Below are 15159 nucleotides of genomic sequence, written 5' to 3'. Positions count from 1 at the left end.
TTTCTCGGTCGTCTTAATTACGGCTTTGTTCTCGACGACAGGAAGTGAGCGCGCGGCCATGAGCGGCCGGCCATGCGCAATCCAGGTAGCACAAAAGGGATACATATCGTTCTTTTTTTTTCTCGTTTTTTTTTTCGCTGTTTCTCTTAGACAATAAAATCGTCCTAAAGAATCAGGCTCGAAATAGAAACGCATCGTCTAGAAAACATCTCATATTAATCTCCAGCTAGGGTGATGTTCTTGAGACGATCTTAATCCCGTGAAAAAAAAGAAAAGAAAAACATGGCACAAAGCCCGATTTAGAAACGCTCCACAGTGAGTGCTCTCAAAACCGGTTTCAAGACGTTTTTCAAAATGTCATGGAGAATATATATTCTAATATGAATACAGGACAAGAGAACAGCATGCAGCGTGTCTCAACCAGAACAGCTCAGGCAATCTCGAGCTCGCGCCTCCCGGACGACTGGCGATGTGGCTGCAGCGCCGGGTATCCCTCTTCACTACAATCGCCCCCCATCGGAAAAGGAGCCACCCTGGCGACTCATGGTGAACATAGAATCATTGGGTCGTAATACGGCTTCAGGCGTTGTACGTGGATGGTTTCACGACCACGGCAGCGTTGGTCCGTAGGTGGCGTGACAGGCTCGACAATATAGTTCACAGGCGATGTCTGTGCTACAACACGGTAGGGTCCTTGATATTTGGAAACAAGCTTGGATGAGAGTCCAGCAGGAACGGCAGGAACCCAAAGCCACACAAGGGAATCCGGAAGAAAGTGACAATGCGGGTGATCATCGTCACGTCGAGATTTTTGTTGCCATTGGTCGACGGCTGTTAAGGAACGGGCGAGCTGACGGCATTCCTCTGCGCGGCGGGCAGCTTCAGAGATGGGCGTACATTCGGATGAGTCGGATCTGTACGGAAGAATGGTGTCGAGGGTAGTCGAAGGTTCGCGGCCATATAAGAGGAAGAATGGGGAGAAGTTTGTGGACGCCTTTGGTGCAGTGTTGTAGGCGAACGTGATGAATGGCAAAATGAGGTCCCAATCAGTGTGATCAGAGGCGACGTATTTGGAGAGCATGTCGCTAAGGGTGCGGTTAAATCTTTCCGTCAAACCATTAGTTTGAGGATGGTAGGCGGTGGTGGTGCGATGGACGATGCGACATTCAGCAAGGAGCGCGTTTACGACTTCGGAGAGGAAGACACGTCCTCTATCACTCAAAAGTTCGCGAGGTGCACCGTGACGGAGAATAAAGTTTTTCAGGAGGAAGGATGCTATTTCACGAGCGGTGGCAGCAGGCAGAGCGGCTGTTTTTGTGTAGCGCGTCAAATGGTCGATGGCGACGACTATCCATCGGTTTCCGGAACCCGTGCTCGGAAGGGGTCCATACAGGTCAATGCCAATGCGATCGAAGGGCCTGGCCGGACACGGGATTGGCTGGAGCGGACCAGAGGCATGCTGAGTAGGAACTTTGCGCCGTTGGCACTGGGGGCACGACCGAATGTATTTGCACACAAAGGTGTACATGCCACGCCAATAAAACCTGGAGCGAAGCCGGGTGTACGTCTTGAAGACACCCGCATGTGCACACTGCGGGTCAGTATGGAAGGCAGAACATATGTCACCACGAAGATGTCGAGGTATGAGCAGCAACCACTTGCGAACGTCAGAGGCGTAATTCCGGTGATAGAGAAGTCCATCCCGAATTTCGAAGTGAGATGCTTGACGGCGCAAAGCTCGAGAAGGTGAAGGAACAGTCGAAGGGTTTGAAAGGAAGCGGATAAGATCACTAATCCAGGCATCCTTGCGTTGCTCCGAAGCCATGTCGCAGCCTGCTGGGAACGAAAGCACCTGGTCAACGGCAGAGAGGCAGCTATCGCTTTCGGTTGACACGGGCGAACGGGAAAGCGCGTCGGCATCGGTGTGGCGGCGGCCAGACCTGTAGACAACGCGCACGTCGAAATCTTGTAACCGCAAAGCCCAACGAGCTAATCGACCTGAGGGGTCCTTCAACGTGGACAGCCAACAAAGTGCATGGTGATCTGTAATCACGTCGAAGGGGCGGCCATAAAGGTAGGGCACGCCATCCATCCTTCTTCTTAACAAGAACAACAGGAGGTGCCCAGGGACTATCCGATGGCTGAATGACGCCGCGCTTGAGCATGTCAGCTACTTGGTCATCGATAACACGGCGCTCTGTCGCGGATACACGATATGGTCTTTGTCGCAGTGGCGCACTGGTACCCGTGTCGATGCGATGACAAACAGTTTACGTGCGGCCCAAGGGAACATGCTGGCAGTCGAAAGACGAACGGAACTTGTCGAGAAGGTGTAGAAGCTGGGCGCGTTGGGAAACAGTCAACGTGTCGGCGATGGAGCCATGTAAAACATCGGGCAAAGTCGGCTCCTGCGCGGGGTTACAGGTCACTCCGGCGACCTCATGACTGGCGATGGAACCAGTTGGCATGTCAACGATGGCAGCAGGGTCGACACACTGGACGCGGCCAACGCACTCCCCACGAAGCAACGTGAGAGGACAGGACAATTGGTTGGCGACGAGCAGTCTGCTGACGCCGGCATGAACGTCCAAAAGAGCGAAAGGCAGCGGGGAACATTTGCGACGAGCGAAAATGGCAGGTGGCGTAAAAAGTGCGCTGGCACCCTCAACAATGTTGCATGACACTGTGGCAAGGGCAGATGAGTGCGGTGGAATTGTAACGTCTTCGGCAACAAATACTTTATCTTCAGGTTCACAAGCGTCAAGGAGTGGGGCATGACACAGCGTTTGAAATTCCACTTCAGCACGAGAACAGTCGATGACGGCCTTATTAGCGGAAAGGAAGTCCCAGCCCAAAATAAGATCGTGGGAACAAGAACACAGCACCAAAAATTCGACGATGTAGAGGAAGCCGTTGATCACAACGCGAGCAGTACACGCAGCTGCAGGCGTGATGCGGTCGGCGCTTGCAGTACGAAGTGATACGTTCGACAGGTACTGCGAGAGGTACTGGGATCGATACCCAGCACCTCCACCAGAATATAATATGCATACAGGACAAGAGAACAGCAGGCAGCGTGTCTCAACCAGAACAGCTCAGGCAATCTCGAGCTCGCGCCTCCCGGACGACTGGCGATGTGGCTGCAGCGCCGGGTATTCCTCTTCACTACAATATATATGATCCAGTATTTTTTTCTAGCTTAGCTTACGTTTCCTTTCTTTCTTAATCTCTTTTGCATTGGCAACGCGAAAGATACAGGTAGGAGAGCAGAAGCGTGAACACAAACACGGAGTTGTGTACGGGAACAGGCAATCGGAGCGGCGAAATTGCGACAAGCGGCGCTGCAGCTATCGAGTATGCAGGCATACCAGTGTTTTCCCACTCCTCACACTCCAGGGTAGAGTTGCGGCTGGGGAATAATTAATTCGTTTCGATGTCCGGCCAGCGTACGAACGCGAGCTGAAGATATTGCGATATGGATTCGTGATCGCTGGGACGCTGTTGCAGATAACTGCATGCCGACCTCACCCGTGTTTGCCAACACGGGAAGAGCCCAGCACTCTCGCTGTCTATAGATGACTTGCATTGACGTCATCTTAGCCGCCATGTTGGTGCACCGGCCCGGTGATAAGCAGGGCCTGTAACATCACCTGACAGCATATCACAGCAGCGCCGCTTATCGCAATTTCACCGTTATGGTCACCGGCCTCTTATGCTAATATTTTTTTTCGTTGCCCTGCACTGTACATCCAAAGGGCGTGTACAGAAACTCTTGCCCCATAATAAGTGAATTTGTAAACAAAAACTGACGGTACAGGATGTTATAATTAAAATAGCAACAGTTACAGTAATACCTGGGTACCTTAAAAAAAGAAACTAGTATATACCACCCATAATGGAAAAATGAACACAGCCGTTAAAGCAAAATACGGCACTTTCTACACTAGAATGAAAATGTAGAAGCAGGTAAAAGGCTCCAAAATAATCACAATAGCAGACATATTTTTGAATCATCATCATCATCATCATCATCACCAGCCTATATTTATGTCCACTGCTGGACGAAGGCACCTCCCTGCGATCTCCAATTACCCCTGTCTTGCGCTAGCTGATTCCAACTTGCGCCTGCAAACTTCCTCACTTCATCACTTCACCTAATTTTCTGCCGTCCTCGACTGCGCTTCTTTTCTCTTGGTATCCATTCTGTAACTCTAATGGTCCATCGGTTATCCATCCTACGCATTACATGGCCTGCCCAGCTCCATTTTCCCCTCTTAATCTCAACTAGAATATCGGCTATCCCCGTTGGCACTCTTATCCACACCGCTCTCTTCCCGTCTCTTAACGTTAGGCCTAACATTTTTCGTTCCATCGCTCTTTGTGCAGTCATTAACTTGTTCTCGAGCTTATTTGTTAACCTCCAAGTTTCTGCCCCATATGTTAGCACCGGTAGAATGCAATGATTGTACACTTTTCTTTCAACGACAGATCGAGGTAAGCTCCCAATCAGGATTTGGTAATGCCTGCCGTATGCACTCCAACCCAATTTTATTCTTCTGTAAATTAATTTCTCATGATCAGGGTCCCCTGTGAGTAATTGACCTAGATAAACGTACTCCTTTACAGACTCTAGAGGCTGACTGGCGATCCTGAATTCTTGTTCCCTTGCCAGGCTATTGAACATTATCTTTGTCCTCTGCATATTAATCTTGAACCCCACTCTTACACTTTCTCGGTTAAGGTCATCAATCATATGCTGTAATTCGTCCCCATTTTTGCTGAAGAGGACAATGTCATCTGCAAACCGAAGGTTGCTGAGATATTCGCCGTTGATCCTCACTCCTAAGCCTTCCCAGTCTAAGAGCTTGAATACTTCTTCTAAGCATGCAGTGAATAGCATTGGAGAGATTGTGTCTCCTTGCCTGACCCCTTTCTTGATAGGTAACTTTCTACTTTTCTTGTGGAGAACCAAGGTAGCTGTGGAATCCTTGTAGATATTAGCCAAGATATTCACGTATGCCTCCAGTACCGCTTGATTACGCAATGCCTCTATGACTGTTGGTATCTCTACTGAATCAAACGCCTTTTCATAATCTATGAAAGCCACCCACCGTGGCGGCTCAGTCAGCTAAGGCGTTGCGCTGCTGAGCACGAGATCGCGGGATCGAATCCCGGCCGCGGCGGCCGCATTTCGATGGAGGCGAAATGCAAAAACGCCCGTGTGTTTGCGTTGTAGTGCACGTTAAAGAACCCCAGGTGGTCAAAATTATTCCGGAGCCCTCCACTACGGCGTGCCTCATAATAACTGATTTTGGGACGTAAAGAAAGAAGAAGAATCTATGAAAGCCATATAGAGATGTTGATTGTACTCCGCAGATTTCTCGATTACCTTATTGATGACATGGATATGATCCATCGTAAAATATCCTTTCCTGAAGCCAGCCTGTTCTCTTTGTTAGCTGAAGTCAAGTGTTGCCTTGATTCTATTGGAAATTATCTTGGTGAATATTTTATACAATACTGAAAGCAAGTTAATGGGCCTATAATTCTTCAATTCTTTAACGTCTCCCTTCTAATGGATTAGTATAATATTTTTAATACAGGAGGCTAAACAGCAGCCGGGTAAGAAACGCCTCTAAGTTTTCACAAGATAGCAGGCACAACAGCAATATAACGCAGACCTCCTATATATTTTTATTAGACTCTGTAGCTAATACGTGACAGGCATTAGAAATGCAAGCGATCAATGGGCAAGTCTAAGCTTAAATAAAAACGCATCATCGACAATATGGAATTGCTCCAAAACATTAAATCAGACATTCTGAAGAAGTCCTGTCTAGATAAAAGCAATTATGAAGTGTCGAATTTTTTGTCCGTGCCATAACGTACACCAGATACGCCTTAGGAATTAAATCTGCATTTTCTTTAATTATCAGCCAATAATTACTTGGGTATTTTAGATGTGTAACGTTGCTGCTGGCTTATTACTGTATTCAACAAAATATCGTGCAGTGCAAATGTATTAATTGCCTATATATGCGCATGTTTACAAATATTGTACGCGTGTATTTTGCTTGCTGCTAATTAACATATAGTCAAAGAACTGAGCTTCCACTAACTTGGGCTATTGGCTCAACACTTTCTTGGGGAAAATTTTGTAAAGAGCTTGCACAAATAAACTAAACCAACCAAAAAAAAAAAAAAAAAAACCTTAATGACACGTTTCTCTTTGGAGAGGTCGTTGTCACAAGAGAATCTGTGATGCATGTTTTCAAGCGACTAGAACCTGAAGGTACGCACCAAAAATTTATGGCAGAGAGATAGAGCGCCAATTTTCAAATGAGAAAGTTGAAGTAGACACAAAACATGAACAAGACACCATTTTACTGAGGCGATAGCAAAGAAGAATTAAATTATTATCTGTGGCTGTAGAAAACATTTTTTTTACCTGCAGCCATTCCATAATACTTCGAAACGTGAAAAATCTGCACATCAAAGTATTTCGAAGGAATCGCCCATATAGCTAAGAAATACCAGAATTGCCAGTAAATGTGCGCAAGTTGCAGAAGAAAAAATATTCGCAACAACAAAGTTGGAATATTATACAACATGACTTAGATTCTTATGGTAACACGATAATAAATCTCGTTCAAATCTACGGGATGAAACCGCTGCACTCGTATCGCGAACCTTACAGTCACTGCATAGCACAAGTCCTAAAAAGGTTGTCAACTGGACTGGACCAAATCTTTCGCGAGAAACGAACGACTTTGAACATATATGTCTGATAATTTGGTGCACGTGTGTCATCCATGTAGTTATACGTGGTGCTTCCTGAAGTAAAAGTTCAGGTGACAGTAATGCTATAAACCCATATTATTTCATACCAGGCATGCTTATTATTTATAAGGCGCAAGCCAAAGAATGATTGTTGTTGTGTTAAGCATGTCTGAACTTGATTTTCTCGTGAAAATTATCTTACCCGAAAAAAAAATGTTACGCTGCAATATATGGAAACATGCAAATAGTATATTTGTTACTCCCAGTCACATAATAAGATAACCATGCATCGCCTGCTCTTTTTCGCAGCTGAATGGATTAATTAACAGTCCCGCAACTTTTATTCCGTTTCCTTGTAGGCGAAAGACAAAGGCAAAAAAGAATAACATTCCACTAATTAGGCACAAAAACCAAGTTGCAAAGAGTCTGTACACGGGGGTTATCTGCTAAAAAGTTGCTCTTAGTCTAACCATTCGAGGAAACAAATTTGCACACTTGAGAAGTCCTTGCACGCGCATTGCAGGGACGGATTAAACCTAACGCTCAAGGTTGTTACAGAAACTTCGCCTGCATTACGTCTTTTTGTATGAAGTTCTAAATCATTTAGTTTAGTCAGTGAGGTTACGTTAACACTGAAAAATATTCAGGACTTAGAAACTATAGCTTAACAGAATGTCCTTGCGAAATTAGACTATTTTCAGTCTTCACACAAATATGCAACAGATAAGTGATTCATTGGTGTATATGTTCAGCAAGCATATGAATCCTCAGATTCCATTAAATCAGCTTCAATATCTGAATGTATAAAAAAAAAGGAGCTCAGACATTCTAAGAACATTTATTTCACACACTGCGATATTTAAATAATTCTTTGTCTGTAAATGGAAAACAAATAAACTAGCTGCACAAATATAATTTATCCATCATGTTCTCGCAATTCATCATCCAATTATAGCTTGCGCACTTAAAGCCATGCTGTTTATATAGTAGACCATAATATTTGCTGTAGCCAGATCGCCAGCTGTTAACAACTCTTTAACTACTACAACCAACAAGAACCAGTGAAACGTAGGCACAATACGCTGCTAGACTAAGAAGCGCTCTTATTTAAAAACGCAATTCCCGCTTGCTAAAGGTGCGCACATGCGTAAATTGCAACAGCTTTCACGACAGGTAACGACAATAGCAGTCAATTACCACGAAGAAAGCTCGTCTAACCATGAGCATCAAGCTACAAAAATTTATTTCCCGTGAGGCACACACCTACGGATCGCTTACGCATCCGCCAGCTGCACGCTTCCGAATGTATATATAAAATCACCACCCAAGCACTCCGTACAGAGGATTAACCAGCAAAGCTGAAACGTGCGGCCCCGATGTTTATGACTGGGTTAATCCCGACGGTTCATTAAAGTACTTCTAAATTATTGGTTACGTCTTTGTGTTTCTTAATGAGGTTACACACACGTTCGGCTGCGACGGAGAGAACGACGTCACTGACGGTATGCCCGCAGCCCGCCAATGTCGCTTGCGTTCGATGTCTCGAGTTTGCTCGGCGGCGTGCTTAGCAGAATTCGCCCGCCATTGTCGCTTGCGATTCTTCAACAATAAATTTCTTAAAAATTAAATTTGTCCTTCACGTATGACAATGAATGGCTCATATACCCCTTAAGCAATGGCTCATACCCTCGTAAACGCGGCCTCTCCATTACGACGACAGAAGTGATATTCTACACTGGAATGATGAGCGGCAACGCAGCCAGCTGTGGAAGAAGAAGACGACGACGAACGCGGGAGCAGTGGCACGAGCGCGTTCGCGCGGTGCGCCAACGAGCCAGCTGCGGAAGACGACGACGCACTAGCCATTGCTGATGATGATAGTTTTCGGCGTACAGGCGGCAGACGGACGAATCGGTTAGCCACATACAGCTCGCTGTAAAATTTAATAATTTTCTTTCATACTGCGCCTTCCCACGTCAGCTTGTCCGTATTTGTCTGAGAAGGTTTCAGCTCCGTTGTTACCAATGCGTAGGCAGAAGTGCTTCGCCGTTGGCTGACATAGGGAAGCCCAGTGCTCTCTTACCCAATCACAACTCCCTTTGTTACATAGCCGCGTCGTGCAAGTGCCTGATATTTTCCTCTTCAGGCCTCGCACTTTGACACGAGGTCTAGCGTGTGCAGATGGTAGGTCACAAGCAGATACCATCACAAACCCATGATGAAGGCATTACAGCCCGCCTCGGCCGTTCATAACGTAAGTGGACGGGTGGGCCTTTGTCACTATATACGGCTGATATGGGGTACAGTCATCCACGCTTCTGCCTAGAGCACTGAATCGGCGCGCTGCGATGCAGAGAAGTCGGAACGTGTGCGTTGCTGGTCGATTTGAGAGACAATGCTTGCGAACAACCGAAGCCTCAAGGACGCGCCGGCCACACAGTCATTCCGGTACACGGCCGGTACCTTGAACCTACCAGCTGCTTTGATGACACACTTTCTATGTGCTCTGTAGCGAAGCGCTCGGGCACTCTAGACAGAAGTGTTCCCAAGCTACGACAATTGCCAACTGCAGGCCGAGAAGTAGGCGGTTTCGAAGTTCTTTTCGGAATGTTCGATAGCGTGCCGTCGCGCAATATCTCACTGCAACAAGAGTCAAGCCACCATCACCTACGCAGGCTAGCTGCGCAACTTGGCTTCTTTACGCTTTGTCGTTCGGCTGCGGTCGCATCTACATGGGCCAAAAGGGCAGGTGGCCGCTTACCGGAGCACGTTAATTCACTAAGGTCGCAGACGGCTCGCATTTTCCAGCCCCATTGTAAGGAGTCGTCCACGGTTTGACCGCACACGAAGAGTAGTCGGCCGAACTAGGGGAAGGTCGACTCGAAAGGGAATTAACCCCTCGAGGTCGCGTCAACTCGAAACGGGGGCACCGTTGGGCATAACCATGCCGTTTCTTCCTCTCCAAGACAGAGAGAGGTCGATTATCTCCTGAATTAAGATAGCGCTCTGCTCATTCGCTGCGAAGGAAAACAACTGCTCGTTCGTCTGGAGGCTTCTCATTGTTTTGTTTTCTCCCGCTGTCGGCCCCATTGGCAGGCCGCGTTTTCACTCGACACCGACCTAAGCAGCTTGCTCCGTGTCTCTTAAATTTTCCAACATCCGTTGGCAGCTGCGCGCGGGCCCATTTACGCGTACTTTGCGCGACTCACGTCGCTGCTGCACCTTGTTCAACCGAGTCCTTTCGCTCCGCGCAAACCCTGGAGGCGCTAGCGCTACAGTCAACACCGCGGTCCTCTTTCCGTCCACAAGCAAGGAAGAAAACAAACTCGGCTGACCTCGCGCTGCAAGGACTTGAGTCTACTAAGCTCTATTGAGTGTTTATTTTGATTTTTTTTTTAATTCCGTCGCCATGTCGTCGCTTTTGAATAGAAACAAAAGTTGTTTAGGAATGTCATTTCACCAGCTTGGACTTTACTGTCCATTTGTGCTTTGCTAACGGCCATGTAATTTATCAAACCGTCTTAAAAGAGCTCTAATCCTTGTTCCCAAGACATTTACACCTCGTTCGTTTGGTGTGGGCCACAAAGGTTTCGTGCTAAAGAAGTTTGCTGAGGCACGTTCGTGGTACAACATCCTTTGATGGCCCAGCAATCCCGTTTTACGAAGGTGTACGTTCGTCATCGCAGTAAGATTAAGAAATTTTGCAACTGCCAACAACTCTGACAAACCTTTATTGCCTTTCTCTGATGTACCGCATCTATACTTTCCTCGAAACCATAGATGGTGAACCATTTCAAAGATTCATGTCCCGCTTTCGAGACTATAGGTTGCCAAGTTCCCCCACCTTTAGCGTTACAGGTGTTGCCTGGCTACATCACCTTTATGCAAACGTGTGGGCAAACAACCTCTACGAGTTGGTGCGGTGGTGCAAATACCTGGTCGTAATGGAGGTGCACATATAAGTTAATGCAGCACGACAATTAACATTATAGCAGGTTGGGATGACGCGCGACTATGTTAATGCTCTCATGCCGCACTACACGCACGCTAGCCGGCGCGCGAAAGCTCGCGCCGGCGCGCCTACGCATGCGCAGATGGTGCAGGACGGATCGCACGCACCGAAGCGCGGCGCGAGCGCGGGAAACGAAACCTCGCGAAAACCTTCGCAGCGCCGCGCCGCTGTTCGCTCAATCGCTTGTAGGGTGCCTCGATGCCATCGCCGCCGTTCAGGGTGGTGCCAACCTTTGACCGCCCCCGCGCCGCCGCTTTCTCGCTGCGACGCCATATTGTGTCACAGCGAGCCGTTGCGATTGCTTGGTGCCGGTGCTGAGTTCGAGGCACAGTGCGCGCGGATGCTTCGCGGACGCTTCTACTTGCTAGACAATGTTCAGCCGCATGACTGACAAGCTATCAAGTGCATCGTGTCGACATGACGGGCTGTTGTGTTCCCAAGTGTGCCGGATCGACGCGTAAAGGACTGCGTTGTTTTCGCTTCCCCCGGGACCCAGAGCGCCGGAAGAGATGGGAAGCCCAAGTAAAGCGCGATCACTGGAAGGCAACGGATAACTCCTGCATTTGCGAGGTAAGTGTCAAGAATGTTTAGACTACCGCACCGTGTTTTTCATTTCTCTGATCCTCGCTCACGTACCTACGTTCGCTCACGAACTAAGTAAGCACTGCACCGATGCTGTCTGAGTAGCGTATGGTTTGCGAGCGCGCGTCGCATAGGCTTTTTATTGCGATAGCAATTATATGGACACTCAAAAGCAGATTTCTGCCGTCGGCGTCGCCGTCGCCGTCGGCGTCGCCGTCGCCGTCGCCGTGAGGTTCCGTATGACGTCATTTGGAGATGAAATCGTCGCCGCGCGCCGAACGCTGTATGTGCGAGTGAAAGGGCGCGAGGGGCGCGTCTTTCACGGGGAGTGAACGCACGGCGGAGAACAAACGCGCGTTCTGCGCCGTGCTCGCTTAAGGGCTGCAGAAGTAGGCGTCTCTTTTCTCCTTTACAATCACCATATATGTAGAGCAAACGCGCCTTCTTCGGACGCGCGAGAGGCCGTGGGGGAGGGGGAGGGAAGGGAGGCGACGTTTAGCTGCGGCACCAAGTGCCTATTTATATCAGAGGCTCCAGCAACAGTCACCAACGCCGCACGCATTTTGAGCTAACGCGGGCAAAACGCCGATGGCGTCGACAACAGTTCTGCGTGTTGTTGCTACCAAAGCCGCTCACCTTACTTCGTATGACATTGCTGTGTTGCTATCGCATTCATTGCTTCGCCCTTAGGGCGAAACTGTGACATTTTTTTGACGCGTACGCGGATCGACGATACATCGACTACGACAGTACCTGCTGATTACGGAAGATTTTTTCGTTTTGATGGGCGCAGTCTGTACCCTTATTTTAAGGACTGACGAAGATGCTTAGCCGCGAAACATTCTTACATTAGCTACGAATCGTCACGTAAGCCACCTGTTTTCCTTTTTCACGGGAAGCACACATCGTGTGTGTCTCTTGTTTCTTTTTTTTTTTCGGTACTGGTTATTTGGGACTAAAGAACGCAGTGCTTCGTCTGGGGAGAGCGGCTGTTTTGTACGTGGTAAGCGAAACATTGTGATTTTCTCTGATTTCTCAGGAGATATCTTGCGGACCTCAGGGTGTTACGTTACATAGCTGATTTTTTAGACTTGTACATATTTGTAGCGTGGTGATCGTAAGCCGATGGTCATTCGTGCTCATTCCCGATCGTAGTGGGTACTGTGACGGTCTTTAAATGCCTGTGCACGGTATGCCCAGGTGTAGTAGAGTTAAGGGGCACCATGGGACCAAAATGTTTCGGCGCTTTCTGGCATGGTGTCTGTTGTAGCCTGTGCATTTCTTCGAAACGTGTGAAGCGAGGTAATACAGCATTGCTTCTGCTAAAATTTATTTTTAAGCACTGTAATGGGTTCTCTGTATTTACAAGGCAACTTTTCATATCAATAATCACTTTTGTTGTTTTACCTGTACTTAGAAACACTTTGAAGAGGACCAGTACGAGGGAAATCGACAGGATGGGCGCCGTCTGTTAAAGTCAGCAGCCCTACATCATCATGGACTATATTTTCGAAGTGAAAAACATTGCTAATCTGTATTTGACTGTCTTAGTTTCATTTACGGTTTTTGTAAATGATATGTATGCAGTGTTGTTTATTTTTTCAATGTAGTTATCAGTGTTCTAATGGTTATTTATGAAATGTTCTGTACTCGCCATCGATGTGTTTGGCTGATGCGACGTAGTCGATGGTAGCTGATGTATGTATTCTGGCTGGATATCTTGATTAATATTACCCGCGGTTGCGTTTTCTTGTTTGCATTCTTGTTTTCGATTTATATTGTGTGTAATAAGGTTGATGTGCTCACTTGAACCCCCCCCCCCCCCCCCCCCCCCCCCCCCCCCCCCCCCCCCCATGTAATGAATAAATAAAAAAAAAAACTCTCTCTATCCCGATTTGTGTGTCGAGCCTACCTTGCGAATTAATTTTTTTATCTCGTCTTTCAACATAACCTTCAGGCGCCACACAGTACATATAATTTTTCATGTACATATCTCTTTCATGATCGATTGTACTAGACATTATAAGTAAATGTATTTTGTGCATCGTTTGATTTCTTGTGTGTACTACGCAAGATTGACACAGACAAGTTACGTTACATTTTTCTCTACAGCACTAACTAAACCTTATTTTCACATCGCAGTTATTTTTACACCAGCTTAATCCTGTCAGCACACAGTTTTGTGGGCAAAAAAAGCAAAAATTGCGCGTAGATATCGTCAAATAATTGCAACGAACGCGAAGAGCACGCGCAACGCAAGGGAAACTAACCGCCGTGCGCGAGTGGCTGGCTACGGTAAAGGAGGCGTGACGTGTACACCAAAATACAACAGCGAAAAAGAAAAACTTCCACACACAGGGGGTCGCAAACCTTATATACCAAGCATCGAAGCGCAAAAAAAAAAAAAAAATAGTGCGTATTTTAAACATACACACGGCATATTAAATGTGATTGAATTAGGCAACTTGGGGCATGTTCCCGGCGCCATACATTTACGTCTTCGACCTTCGACGAGTTAACGGCTATTGGTTATAAAGATATGCAGATGGGACACCGATAAAAAAATCCTCATCAAGGCAAAGCACTTGGAAGCGCGCCGCGAGTAACACTTTATGAACGCGAGCGTAGCTGAGTCTCAGCTCGTGTGACACAATATGGCGGCGCCAGCGGGGTTGTCTCCACCCTGGACGGCGGCGCTGGGCATCGAGGCACCCTAAATCGCTTGTACATGCAACGCTTGTAGCGTTGCAGCGTTGCATAATATTATATCTGTTGGTAATATTCTATCTGTCAATAAAAATTCTTTCTAATTGACATTACAAAACGCCCCTGCGTTCTTCGCCAACTTGCTTTAGCAAAACGTGACGTCACGCATGCGCCGCCACGCCACGCCGCGCTGATGAGCATCATCATCTCCACGAATGAGTCCTCGTTATTGTTACATTTCAGAAGTACGCCGCAACGCACGCATTTGAAATGGAACGGAGGAGCAAAGGCAGCAATATATCACGTCGGCAGAAGCAGCGCCGTCTTGCAAAGCCGCTCGTGAGTGAAATCGCCTCGGAAAGGGGACTCGAAGACGAGCCACTAGATTCAGCAGCTGGTAGCCCCACTAAACATATCAATGCCAGCGCTTCTGCATCAACGAGTGGCGCCGTAGGACTGCCTGCTTCGTCAACAACCAGCGGCGTAATGCAACGGCCGACTCCTTCAGCGAGTGGCGGCTTCGACCGACCTGCTAGAAAAGCATGCATCTCTGTAGCTGAACATCCTCTAACTCGAAGTGATGTGTCCGATGACAGTGAACAAACCGAGAAAGAAAGCGATTCGAGCATTGGTGAACTCGGTATTCCTGCGGAACTGATCCCCGGGTTGCAGAATTGGGCTTGTAACGAAAACATCTCACCGACAGCACTTTCAGCGCTCCTTGCGATTTTGAAACACCACAAATGTTCTGGGAATTCACCATCAGATGCGTGAACGTTGCTGAAGACACTGCGTTCGGAGCAAATACAATATTGAGCTGGTAGAGGTAGCCCTTGCATTCATTTCATTCAAAGTGCATGCTCTAAAAATTTCCTGGCCCGTCAACTCTCTCTAGAAACATGTGGTGTCCAAATCCACGCTCCATCGTCGGTTGCCTCTCAGAGGGTAAGAGAAACAGATCTTCAAGGCTATGCTTTGCAGAGCTCGAATCGCATCATAATTGCCACATTTTATTAGACACTACCTATAGGGATGTTTTATGTTAACTTCAGCTTACCAAAAGCTCACACAGTCAGTTT

Source organism: Dermacentor silvarum, chromosome 8 (assembly GCF_013339745.2).
Source record: "Dermacentor silvarum isolate Dsil-2018 chromosome 8, BIME_Dsil_1.4, whole genome shotgun sequence".
NCBI lineage: Eukaryota > Metazoa > Arthropoda > Arachnida > Ixodida > Ixodidae > Dermacentor > Dermacentor silvarum.
This window is presented reverse-complemented; position numbering follows the sequence as displayed.